The following is a 14,407-nucleotide window of genomic DNA, read 5'->3' on the forward strand; positions in this document are numbered from 1 at the left end:
CTGCTGAACAATTATGGACAGGAAGACACTAAAAAAGATACCCCACATCCAAAGACAAAGGAGAAGCCACAATGAGACGGTAGGAGGGGCGCAATCACAGTAAAATCAAATCCCATAACCGCTGGGTGGGTGACTCACAGACTGGAGAACACTTATACCACAGAAGTCCACCCACTGGAGTGAAGGTTCTCAGCCCCATGGCAGGTTTCCCAACCTGGGGGCCTGGGAACGGGAGGAGGAATTCCCAGAGAACCAGACTTTAAAGGCTAGTGGGATTTGACTGCAGGACTTCGACAGGACTGGGGGAAACAGAGACTCCACTATTGGAGGGCACACACAAAGTAGTGTGCACATCGGGACCCAGGGGAAGGAGCAGTGACCCCATAGGAGACTGAACCAGACCTACCTGCTAGTGTTGGAGGGTCTCCTGCAGAGGCAGGGCGTGCCTGTGTCTCACCATGGGGACGAGGACACTGGCAGCACAAGTTCTGGGAAGTACTCCTTGGCATGAGCCCTCCCAGAGTCTGCCATTAGCCCCACCAAAGAGGCTGGGTAGGGTCCGTGTTGGGTCGCCTCAGACCAAACACCCAACAGGGAGGGAACCCAGCCCCACCCATCAGCAGACAGGCAGATTAAAGCTTTACTGAGCTCTGCCCACCAGATCAACACCCAGGTCTGCCCACCACCAGTCCCTCCCATCAGGAAACTTGCACAAGCCTCTTAGATAGCCTCATCCACCAGAGGGCAGACAGCTGAAGCAAGAAGAACTACAATCCTGCAGCCTGTGGAACAAAAACCACATTCACAGATAGACAAGATGAAAAGGCAGAGGGCTATGTACCAGATGAAGGAACATGATAAAACCCCAGAAAAACAACTAAATGAAGTGGAGATAGGCAAACTTCCAGAAAAATAATTCAGAATACTGATAGTGAAGATGATCCAGGACCTCGGAAAAAGAATGGAGGCAAAGATTGAGAAGATGCAATAAATGTTTAACAAAGACCTAGAAGAATTAAAGAGCAAACAAACAGAGATGAACAATACAATAACTGAAATGAAAACTACACTAGAAGGAATCAAGAGCAGAATAACTGAGGCAGAAGAACGGATAAGTGACCTGGAAGGCAGAATGGTAGAATTCACTGCTATGGAACAGAAGAAAGAAAAAAGAAAGAAAATAAATGAAGACAGCCTGAGACCTCTGGGACAACATTAAATGCAATAACATTCGGATTATAGGGGTCCCAGAAGGAGAAGAGAGAGAGAACGGACCCAAGAAAATATTTGAAGAGATTATAGTTGAAAATTTCCCTAACATGGGAAAGGAAATAGCCACACAAGTCCAGGAAGTGCAGAGAGTCCCATACAGAATAAACCCAAGGAGAAACATGTTGAGACACATAGTAATCAAATTGGTAAAAAATTAAAGACAAAGAAAAATTATTGAGAGCAACAACGGAAAAATGACAAATAACATACAAGGGAACTCCCATAAGGTTAACAGCTGATTTTTCAGCCGAAACTGTACACGACAGAAGGGAGAGGCATGATATATTTAAAGTGATGAAAGGGAAGAACCTACAACCAAGATTACTCTATCCGGCAAGGATCTCATTCAGATTTGATGGAGAAATCAAAAGCTTTACAGACAAGCAAAAGTTAAGAGAATTCAGCACCACCAAACCAGCACTACAACAAATGCTAAAGGAACTTCTCTAAGTAGGAAACACAAGAGAACAAAATGACCTACAAAAACAATTAAGAAAATGGTAATAGGAACATACATATAGATAATTACCTTAAACATGAATGGATTAAATGCTCCAACCAAAAGACACAGGCTCGCTGAATGGATGCAAAAACAAGACCCATATATGTGTTGTCTACAAGAGACCCACTTCAGACCTAGGGACACATACAGACTGAAAGTGAGGGGATGGAAAAAGATATTCCATGCAAATGGAAGTCAAAAGAAAGATGCAGTAGCAATACTCATATCAGATAAAATAGACTTTAAAATAAAGAATGTTACAAGAGACAAGGAAGGACACTACATAATGAACAAGGGATCAATCCAAGAAGATATAACAATTGTAAATATTTCTGCACCCAACATAGGAGCACCTCAATACATAAGGCAACCACTAACAGCTATAATAGAGGAAATTGACAGTAACACAATCATAGTTGGGGGCTTTAATACCTCACTTACACCAATGGACAGATCATCCAAAATGAAAATAAATAAGGAAACACAAGCTTTAAATGATACATTAAACAAGACGGACTTAATTGATATTTATAGGACATTCCATCCAAAAACAGCAGATTACACTTTCTTCTCAAGTGCTCATGGAACATTTTCCAGGAGAGATCATATCTTGGGTCGCAAATCAAGCTTTGGTAAATTTAAAAAAATTGAAATCATATCAAGTATCTTTTCTGACCACAATGCTATGAGATTAGATATCAATTACAGGAAAATATCTTTAAAAAGTACAAACATATGGAAGCTAAACAATATGTTACTAAGTAACCAAGAGGTCACTGAAGAACTCAAAGAGGAAATCAAAAAATACCTAGAGACAAATGACAATGAAAACACGACAACCCAAAACCTATGGGATGCAGCAAAAGCAGCTCTAAGAGGGAAGTGTATAGCAATACAAGCCTACCTCAAGAAACAAGAAAAATTTCAAATAAACATTCTAACCTTACACCTAAAGGAACTAGAGAAAGAAGAACAAACAAAACCCAAAGTTAGTAGAAGGAAAGAAATCATAAAGATCAGAGCAGAAATAAATGAAATAGTAACAAAGAAAACAATAGCAAAGGCCAATCAAACTAAAAGCTGGTTCTTTGAGAAGATAAACAAAATTGATAAAACATTAGCCAGACTCCTCAAGAAAAAGAGGGAGAGGACTCAAATCTATAAATTTAGAAATTAATTAGAAAAAGAAGTTACAGCAGACACCGCAGATATACAAAGCATCCTAAAAGACTACTACAAGGAACTCTATCCCAATAAAATGGACAACCTGGAAGAAATGGACAAATTCTTAGAAAGGTATAACCTTCCAAGACTGAACCAGGAAGAAATAGAAAATACGAACAGACCAATCACAAGTAATGGATTTGAAGCTGTGATTAAAAATCTTCCAACAAACAGAAGTCCAGGACCAGATGGCTTCACAGGTGAATTCTATCAAACATTTAGAGAAGAGCTAACACCATCCTTCTCAAACTCTTCCAAAAATTTGCAGAGGAAGGAACACTCCCAAACTCACTCTATGAGGCCACCATCACTCTGATACCAAAACCAGACAAAGATACTACAAAAAAAGAAAATTACAAACCAATATCACTGATGAATATAAACGCAAAAATCCTCAACAAAATACTAGCAAACAGATTCCAACAACACATTAAAAGGATCAAACACCATGATCAAGTGGGATTTATCCCAGGGATGCAAGGATTCTTCAATATATGCAAATCAATCAATGTGATACACCATATTAACAAATTGAAGAATAAAAAACATGATTATCTCAATAGATGCAGAACAAGCATTCTTTCTTTTCTTTCTTTTCTTTTTTTTTTTTTTTTGCGGTACACGGGCCTCTCACTGCTGTGGCCTCTCCTGTTGCGGAGCACAGGCTCCAAACGTGCAGGCTCAGCGGCCATGGCTCACGAGCCCAGCCACTCTGCGGCATGTGGGATCTTCCCGGACCGGGGCACGAACCCGTGTCCCCTGCATTGGCAGGTGGACTCTCAACCACTGCGCCAACAGGGAAGCCTGCAGAACACACTTTTGACAAAATTCAACACCCATTCATGATAAAAACTCTCCAGAAAGGGGGAATAGAGGGATCCTACCTCAACATATTAAAGGCCATATATGACAAACCCACAGCAAACATCATTCTCAATGGTGAAAAACTGAAAGCATTTCCACTAAGATCAGGAACAAGACAAGGATGTCCACTCTTGCCACTATTATTCAACAGAGTTCTGGAAGTCCTAGCCACGGCAATCAGAGAAGAAAAAGAAATAAAAGGAATACAAATTGGAAAAGAAGAAGTAAAACTGTCACTGTTTGCAGATGACATGATACTATATATAGATAATCCTAAAGATGCCAACAGAAAACTACTAGAGCTAATCAATGAACCTGGTAAACTTGCAGGATACAAAATTAATGCACAGAAATCTTTTGCATTCCTATACACTAATGATGAAAATTCTGAAAAAGAAATTAAGGAAACACTCCCATTTACCACTGCAACAAAAAGAATAAAATACCTAGGAATAAACTTACCTAGGGAGACAAAACACCTGTTAGCAGAAAACAATAAGACACTGATGAAAGAAATTAAAGATGATACCAACAGATGGAGAGATATACCATGTTCTTGTATTGGAAGAATCAATATTGTGAAAATGACTATACTACCTAAGGCAATCTACAGATTCAATGCAATCAATATCAAATTACTAACGGCATTTTTTAAAGAACTAGAACAAAAAATCTTAAAATTTGTATGGAGACAAAAAAGACACCAAATAGCCAAAGCAGTCTTGAGGGAAAAAAAACGGAGCTGGAGGAATCAGCCTCCTGGACTTCAGACTATACTGCAAAACTACAGTAATCAAGACAGTAGGGTACTGGCACAAAAACAGAAATACAGATCAACGGAACAGGGTAGAAAGCCCAGAGATAAATCCACACACCTATGGTCAACTAATCTATGACAAAGGAGGCAAGGATATACAATGGAGAAAAGACAGTCTCTTCAATAAGTGGTGCTGGGAAAACTGGACAGCTACATGTAAAAGAATGAAATTAGAACACTCCCTAACAGCATACACAAAAATAAACTCAAAATGGATTAGAGACCTAAATGTAAGACCGGACACTATAAAACTATTAGAGGAAAACAGGAAGAACACTCTTTGACATAAATCACAGCAAGATCTTTTTTGATCCACCTCCTAGAGTAATGGAAATAAAAATAAACAAATGGGACCTAATGAAACTTCAAAGCTTTTGCACAGCAAAGGAAACCATAAACAAGACGAAAAGACAACTCTCAGAATGGGAGAAAATATTTGCAAACAAATCAACAGACAAAGGATTAATCTCCAAAATATATAAACAACTCATGCAGCTCAATATTAAAAAAACAAACAACCCAATCCAAAAATGGGCAGAAGACCTAAATAGACATTTCTCCAAAGAAGACATACAGATGGCCAGGAAGCACATGAAAAGTTGCTCAACATCACTAATTACTAGAGAAATGCAAATCAAAACTACAATGAGGTATCACCTCACACCAGTGAGAATGGCATCATCAGAAAATCTACAACCAATGCTGGAGAGGGTGTGGAGAAAAGGGAACCCTCTTGCACTGTTGGTGGGAATGTAAATTGATACATTCACTATGGAGAACAGTATGGAGGTTCCTTAAAAAACTAAAAATAGAATTACCATATGACCCAGCAATTCCACTACTGGGCATATACCCAGAGAAAACCATGATTCAAAAAGACACATGTAGGGCTTCCCTGGTGGCACAGTGGTTGAGAGTCCACCTGCCGATGCAGGGGACACGAGTTTGTGCCCCGGTCTTGGAAGATCCCACATGCCACGGAGCACCTAGGCCCGTGAGCCATGGCCACTGAGCCTGCACGTCCGGAGCCTGTGCTCCACAACGGGAGAGGCCACAACAGTGAGAGGCCCGCATACCGTAAAAAAAAAAAAAAAAAAAAGACACATGCCACCCCAATGTTCATTGCAACACTATTTACAATAGCCAGGTCATGGAAGCAACCTAAATGCCCATCGACAGACGAATGGATAAAGAAGATGTGGTACATATATACAATGGAATATTACTCAGCCATAAAAAGGAACGAAATTGGGTCAATTGTAGAGACATGGATGGATCTAGAGACTGTCATACAGAGTGAAGTAAGTCAGAAAGAGAAAAAGAAGTATCGTATATTAACACATATATGTGGAACCTAGAAAAATGGTACAGATGAACCGGTTTGCAGGGCAGAAATAGAGATACAGATGTAGAGAACAAACGTGTGGACACCAGGGGGGAAAATGGAGGGGGGGTGGGGGTGGTGGTGTGATGAATTGGGAGATTGGGATTCACATGGATACACTAATATGTATCAAATGGATAACTAATAAGAACCTGCTGTATAAAAAATAAAGTAAAATTCAAAAGAAAAAAACAAGTATAGTAGTATATACATCGATATTATGTGAATAATAGTATTCTATGAACTTAAGGTTAACTGATTAATTTTAGAAGGCTTGCCTTGATAGTATGTGGCAAAGTATTCACAGCCAGCCAGTTGCCAATGAACTGTCATAATAGAAGCCAAGTACAGGAGCACCGTGAATATGCCTGCTTTAGGAATTTGGATATGGGTGGAAGAGCAGTGCAAATATATCTTAGATCTTCTTTCAGAAAAAGTACAGATACACATGATATGCTGAAGGATTAACGACTCGTGAACTAAATGGTGATGATATAAAGGTAATTTACAATTACAAAGCTAAATCAGCCATTGAAAACCATCAGTGAGCCAAGACAATACTGACGTCCCCCACTAATATCTAAAAGGCCATCCTACTTTCTTCCTGCACGTGGATCTGTGCCCAGAAACTTTGCAACAAGACTCTGAGAAGAGTCCTGAATTCTGGGCCTCAGTAAATACTAGCAAGGCAGTAGTTTTAAATTAAGAAGAAATGTTGGTAGCCCTTACTAACTTGCTGGATTGGTTACTGGCAGGTGACTGCTAATCACCTGTGAAAGCAGAAGTCTTCAGAATTATGAATTAGTCGCCTCTAAAGATCCAAAAAGGACTTGTCCAAGGTCCATAGTTGCTAAGTAGAGTACCAATATTTCAGACAAGGCAGGTATGGACCAAGCCCAGCAGCATCTTTGAAGAAGGACTATATCCTTTAGGTGGAGGAGAGGACCTACTCTAGGCTCCTCCTCTGTGATTCCCCATCACTTCCTGTCCATCAAGCTAATGGCTAAACAGAGTAAACAATACAAGACCAGGAATTAACCAAAGCAACACTTTCAGCATATTTTCTCTTATCATGTTTCTTTGTTTTGTGAACTCAGAAGTAAAATCCACAAGCCCAGAATGCAAAAGCTATAAGGTTGTTTGATCCTGCCCCAGTATTTTCCAGGTGAGTATCCACAGCAAAAGCAAAAGTGCTGTCTCAACCACAGGCCTCCTGACTCAAGGCTCACCGCTCTCCCTGCTGCCAGTGGCACAGCTTCGGGACAGCTTAGACTGTTCAGCACACAAGGAGAGATAGCAACTCTGAGCTGCAGCATGGGCCTCCTTGCAATCCCACTCTCTCCATCCACCACTGTTTTCCCTTCCCCACCTCGTTAAACTCAATCTGCTCCAAAATCCGATGAGTCTTTAAGGGTCTTTCAGAAACTCAGCTACTATCTTCTTTGAATGGAGACATTGTAGTCTTTACATTTCATGTGTCAACTAAAAGTATACATATTCTTGGATTTATTTTCTTTCAGCTCTCTTTCTTGAAGGGAATTTCTAAACTGCCATGCATTTTTGTTTTCATCTGGTTTCAGCTCTTCTGTGAAATGGATTCTTAATCTGCAAGTGCTGGTGCTCCCATGGCCAAGGGGTCTCTGTCTTGCCCATTTTATAATGAAGGTTATCAGGAAAGGGCTAGATGCATGTCACTGCCTTCAAATAGAGGGCTTCAGATGGAAGGAGGGTGAACGGGGAGGAGAGAAATGAGAAGCTGGATCACACTGTGTATTTTATTAGTATTTTGTAGAAAGATTATGGTTCAGTGAGTTGAGAATATCACATACATCTATTTTCCTAAATGGTGAATAAATTCAAAGCCTGGGCTTAAACTAACTTCAATTTTAAAGATATAATTTGAAAGCCTTCAATGTACACATGGCTGCATATACTTGCACTGCCCTGGATTGAATACATAAAGCCAGGACTCATTTGTGAGAAGCAGCCCAGGGTGGCGAGCAAAATGCTAGCCTCACAGATAGGAAAGCAGAACTCTAAGGCAAGCCTGCCACCAGCTGGCTCTGGGACCCTCAGCAATCACTTGACTCACCTTGGACTCAGTGTCCCCATCTTTAAAATGAGAACATTGAGAAAAGGTAACCACAAAGGACTCTTTCCAGCACTAACATTCTACGAATCTGCAAATGATCCAAAAGTCTTTGCCCTGAATGAAATTCAACCAAGACAAAACCAGGGCAGTGCCCATTGCTAATACTCCCAGAGTTGCTGAAATGATACCAGAGAGTCTGAGGAGGTAATGTCATTTGTTTCAGGTCAGTGCAAGTCAATTTCACCCTACTGAGTAGGTTAGTATAATTGAGAAATGGCCTGGGGAGCACAAGTGGCCAATTTGATACTAAAACCATATAAATGAGAAGGGAAATCACTTTTGCTCAAAGCTTCTATTTCAGAAGTCAGAAAATTATTTTAGTAACAATCACCTGACTTTCTATTATAATCTTACGAATCTTGGTGCCCTCTTAAGTTGGAGCCTCAGTTGTCCACTTGGTGTAGATGTATGAAGCGTAGCTGGTACAGAAGTGGTGACCGGTCAAACCAGTAAATAAATAGCAGACACTCCGTTAATATCTGCTGATGGGGTGACTAATGCCATCCCTTTAGAATTTTTGCTACAATTATTAAAATTTTGATCAACATCTTTTAGTTTACATTCTTACTGTCTGGCTGTGAGATACCCATAAAGTCCAGTGTTGGTTTTGCTGTTGTTAAAGAATCAGGCAATGGGAAATGTATTCATTTATTCATTCATCCATTCAAAAAAATATTCCTGAAGTGTGCCAGTCTATGTATCTGATGAGACAAGTAGAAAAGTCTCTATTTTCCAGCAGGGGACACAGGCATATCATCAAATGCAGCAATGTCATCAGTGCTGTAATAAAGGTATACAAGACGCTGAGAAATCACTAAGGCAGATGCAGTTGATTCTTCTTCGTGTGAGCAGGTGGGCTTCACAGAGGAGGTGACATGGTGTTGGAGGAGGTCAAGTAGTCTACACAGAGGGAATAGCATTTCCAGAGGCAAAGTGGGAGCGACAGTAAGTAAGGCACTTTTAGAGAGTTGTGCTGCATTTAGCATCGCCGGAGAACGGGGACGGTATGGTGGCAACCATGAGAGATTAGGGTAGGCAGGAAGAGCCCTAGGCAGGAAAGGCTTAGAGCTTGTGCTAAAGAATTTGGACTCCATCTACCAGAAGGGAAAAGACTATATACCCCAAGATGCAAGTTAGAAAGAATGTGGAGGGAAGATATGGAAAACAGAATGCAAGAGAGAAGGCTCAAGGTATTACTTTACTTTATGCCGTGTTTATAAAACCAAAAGAAACTGATGATTCTTCCTGTCGCAAAATGCCTGTTGAAGAAACATTCTCTTTCACTCGGTTATGGCTGAATTAAAAAATTATAGATACAGGAGTGGTTGAGGCCCACTGTTTACTATTCATTTTACCCCTGAAGGATCTTTTCTGGGCTCTTCATTGCAAAGGATGGCCTGGGGGGTTTCATGACTGCTGCATTGATCAAAGGCCCAATCTAAGAAGAGGGAGGCAAGGGGACATGACACAGATTGACTCTTAGAACTGATATTCAGAAATAAAGGGAAAAAGAAACAACCAGTTGAGAAAGGAGAAATCTGTAAGCATCTCTCCCCCACGCACACTCTGCACACTCCCCACGCACAGCTGCAGCAATTTCCTCCTGCAGAGCATGCGCAGAAGAAAGGTATTTTAATTCCTCCCACTGGCCACTGAAGAGTGGAAAGAGGCCTTGCTACTAAGAGCTAAATGACATTGGCCATGATCTGTATAATATTTTCAGTCTCCGTTATGGTAGATATAGTCTTATGTTTGACTATAAAGTAAACTTTTTCTACATTTGAAGATGTATACTTTGGTCTCTGTAACACAGAGTTCTGAATATAAAACTAGGTCCTCCTTATAACGGCATAAACTTTTTAGTGTAGTAAAATACACATAATGTAAAAGTTACCGTTTTAACCATTTTCAGGTATATAGTTCATTGGCATTAAGTACATTCACATTGTGCAGTCATCACCACCCTGCATCTCCCAAATTTTTCATCTTCCCAAACTGAAACTCTGTACTGATTAAGCCTTAACTCTCCATTCTCTCTCTCTCCCAGCCCTGGCAACCACCATTCTATTTTCTGTCTCTATGAATTTGACTTCTCCAGGTATCTAGTATAAGTGGAACCATACAATAATTGTCTTTTTTGCCTGGCTTACTTCACTTAGCATAATGTCTTCAAGATGCAACCATGTTGTAACACATTTTACAATTTCATTACTTTTTTTTAAGACTGAAGCACTTTCAGTTATGTGTGTTCCCATTAGAGCCACATTTGGGTATCCATTTATTAGTTAATGGATACTTGGGTTCTTTACACCTTTTGGCTATTGTGAGTAACGATGCTGTGAACATTGGTGTAAGTAACTATTTGAGTCTCTGTCTTCTATTCTTCAATACTTTCTAATTCACTGAAGTGGAATTTCTTAATCACATGGTAATTGCATGTTTAAGTTTTTTGAGGAACCACCATGTTTTCCATAATGGCTGCACCATTTTACATTCCCGCCAGCAATGCACAAAGGCTCAAATTTCTCCACATGCTCGTCAGCAATTGTTGTTTTCTGTGTTTTTTTTTAAATAGCCATCTTGATGGGTATGACATATTATCTCATTGTGGTTTTGATTTGCATTTCCCTAATGATTAGTGATGTTCTGCATCTTTTTGTGTGCTTATTGGACATCTGTATATCTTCTTTAGAGAAATGTCTATCCAAGTACTTTGCCCATTTTTAATCTAATTATTTGGGGGTTTTGGTTGTTATTGAGTTTAGGATATTCTGAATATTAACCCCTATCAGTTGCAAATATTTTCTCCCATGCCTTTTCACTCTGTTGATAGTCTCCTTTGATGCACTAAAGTTTTTGGGTTTTTTTTTTGCGGTACGCGGGCCTCTCACTGTTGTGGCCTATCCCGTTGCGGAGCACAGGCTCCGGACGCACAGGCTCAGTGGCCATGGCTCACGGGCCCAGCCGCTCCGCGGCATGCGGGATCTTCCCAGACCGGGGCACGAACCTGTGTCCCCTGCAACAGCAGGCGGACTCTCAACCACTGCGCCACCAGGGAAGCCCCAGCACTAAAGTTTTTAATTTTGATAAAGTTCAATTTCTCTATTTTTTATTTTGTTGCCTGTGCTTTCAACTTATAGCCAAGAAATCATTGCCAAATGTAAAATCATGAAGCTTATCCCTATGTTTTCTTCTATGCGTTTTATACGTTTAGCTCTTACATTTAGATCTTTGATACATTTTTTTTTTTTTTTTTTTTTTTTTTTTGCGGTACGTGGGCCTCTCACTGTTGTGGCCTCTCCCGTTGCGGAGCACAGGCTCCGGACGCGCAGGCTCAGCGGTCATGGCTCACGGGCCTAGCTGCTCCGCGGCATGTGGATCTTCCCGAACCGGGGCACGAACCCGCGTCCCCTGCACCGGCAGGCGGACTCTCAACCACTGCGCCACCAGGGAAGCCCTTTGATACATTTTGAGTTAACGGCTGCATATAGTGTAAAGTAAGACTATAATTTCATTCTTTTGAATGTAGATATTCGGTTTTCCTAACACCATTTTTTGAAAAGATTTTCTTTTCCTCATTGAACGGTCTTGGCACCCTTGTCAAAAATCTGTGATGGGGCTTCCCTGGTGGCGCAGTGGTTGAGAGTCCGCCTGCCAATGCAGGGGACACGGGTTCGTGCCCCAGTCCGGGAAGATCCCACATGCCGCAGAGCGACTGGGCCCGAGAGCCATGGCCGCTGAGCCTGCGTGTCCGGAGCCTGTGCTCCGCAACGGGAGAGGCCACAACAGTGAGAGGCCCGCATATGCAAAAAAAAAAAAAAAAAAAAAAAAAAAAAAATCTATGATGGCACATACTTTTACATGACTCCTAACTTCAGGAAAATATTAGGGGAGCTACAATATTACTTCTGTTAGTTTATGTCTAACAATATGAAAGTAAATATGTCTGTGATTAGCTAGAGCCCACATCCTCAGGAATACAGAATACTAATTGCTAGGAAGTATAAAAGAGAGAATGAAATGGTGGGAGAAATGTTACTTGTCAAAAGATGTGACGTGCTCCGATAGAAAGAGGAGTAAAATTCATACCAGAAGAACAATGCTTCCCACCATCCTGCCTCATTCTATTAATTATCAGTTTGTCCTCAGGCAATGACTATTGTCTTGGATCTCATTCTCCTGCTCTGTAAAATGGGGTTAAGTTTATTATCCCATATGATCAAGTCGAGGTATGACTAGATATTCTGAAAAAAACAGTCCCCCCAAATTTTACACTACTGTTGCTGTTGATTTGTTGGTGATCTATATGAATCTTGCTCTTTCATTATGCTTCATTTTTCTTGTTTATAAATCCAAGACAATAATACCACCCTCTCAGTAAGGTGTGCAGTGTAAGTGCCTGTTAGACAAATACTAAAACGCCTCTTTCAGATGTAACTTGAAGAAGCTCATCTACTGTCACTCAATTTCAATTGCACTAACATTTGTTGAGAATCTACTTTAAGCCAACACAGTGTTAACTGACAGAAATTCAAAGTTGAAGAAGACAAAATACCACCTTCAATATAATTTAATCTCTGAGTAAAAAATTTACTAGCTCTTTCACTGTATAAATACTTTCAATATCTTCGAATTTCGTAGAGAAAATCATTATGCATATTTATAGATATATGCAAATATGCATTAATAATCCATTGTAATTGATTTAAAACTTTTAATTCTGTACAGTTGTACCAATTCAGGTATTTTAAAATCTGTAGCTCTAAAGGATATTCACATATCAAGACTAATTGTGTATACTTCTTCTCTTCTGATAAAACTCAAGGTCCAACGATTTCTCTCTCTTTAGATATAGTGAATGTATTCTGTAAACTTAACTAACTTTTTTAAGTTTGAGTTAACTACAATGAAAGTTTACTTCCACTTATTCAGATTTTGTTTTCCTTAAAATTGACCATGGGAAGAAATATTTCTTCCCCTGGGTTTACTTTGAAATCAATCAACAGGAGTACAAAATGTAATGCTCTGCGCAAAGAACAATATGACTACTGCCAGCTGAATTGTAGTTTCCCAAAGATTTTTTACAAACAATATAGACTTGGTGGTGTTTGTCTCTTGCAACTTGGGAAATCAGTCTTAAGCCTGGGAATTCTCTCTAAATACCCATGGCTAGCAACCATGTTCTAGTAGCCTAAAAAAGGACATAAAAGCACAACATTTTTTATCACTTTTAATATCCTTCACCCATCTAACTTCCTTCTTCAGTCCAGGTTCTATTTTAGAGAAGTGTTCTTTGACTCATAATAATAGTCTTCACTCAAAGACCACATATTTAATCTTTCTTCCACTTCCTTGACATTTATGTATTTTTGTACCTCTACTTTCATTTCTTTGTGTCTCTTACCCCTACTAGACCAGCATCATATATTCATTTTTTGTAGCCTCTGCAGCCACACAGTAGGTACTTGTTGGGCTTCCTAATGGTCCTTTTATTCCAGGAAGCACCAACTGAGATAAAAGTGGGAGAGGTAAAGCAAAGTGTAGCTAACATAGTATGCAGATATAGGCATACGTTCATTTTACTCATTCAAGTGATATTTATTAAGCATGATTTTTTTAGTGTGCCAGACATTGTTCAAAGCACTGGAAATACGTCAAGGAACAAAACAACAAAGTCTTGCTCTTGTGAGTTTACATTTTAGTGGAGAGAAACAGAGACTACAAAGTATATATACATATTTATGTACACACATATGCACACACATACACACACACACACATACATTTCAAGTGCTGATGGGTGCTAAGAAGAGATCTATACTAAGATAAAATATTGTCAAAGTTTGCTTTTTATATAGGGAACATGGAGATGAGACTGAAAGGGGCAAGAGGAGGAGATGGAAGACCACTTAAGAGGTTACCACTTAAGAGGTTCAGGAGGCTCTAATCCAGTGAGACAGATTAGACTAGAGCAGTGGAAGTGGTAAAAAAGGATCATATTCTGCATGTATTTTGTATTAAATCCAACAGGATTTGCTTATTGCAGGGGCCCCCAACCCCTGGGTCACACACTGGTACTGGTCCTTGGCCTGTTAGGAACTGGGCTGCACAGAAGGAGGTAAGGGGCGGGTGAATGAGCAAAGCTTCATCTGTATTTACGGCCACTCCCCATCGCTCACATTACCACCTGAG

The sequence above is a fragment of the Aethalodelphis obliquidens genome, unplaced genomic scaffold (genome assembly GCF_003676395.1).
Source record: "Aethalodelphis obliquidens isolate GAN/ISIS:26980383/991018 unplaced genomic scaffold, ASM367639v1 scaffold2, whole genome shotgun sequence".
Lineage (NCBI taxonomy): Eukaryota > Metazoa > Chordata > Mammalia > Artiodactyla > Delphinidae > Aethalodelphis > Aethalodelphis obliquidens.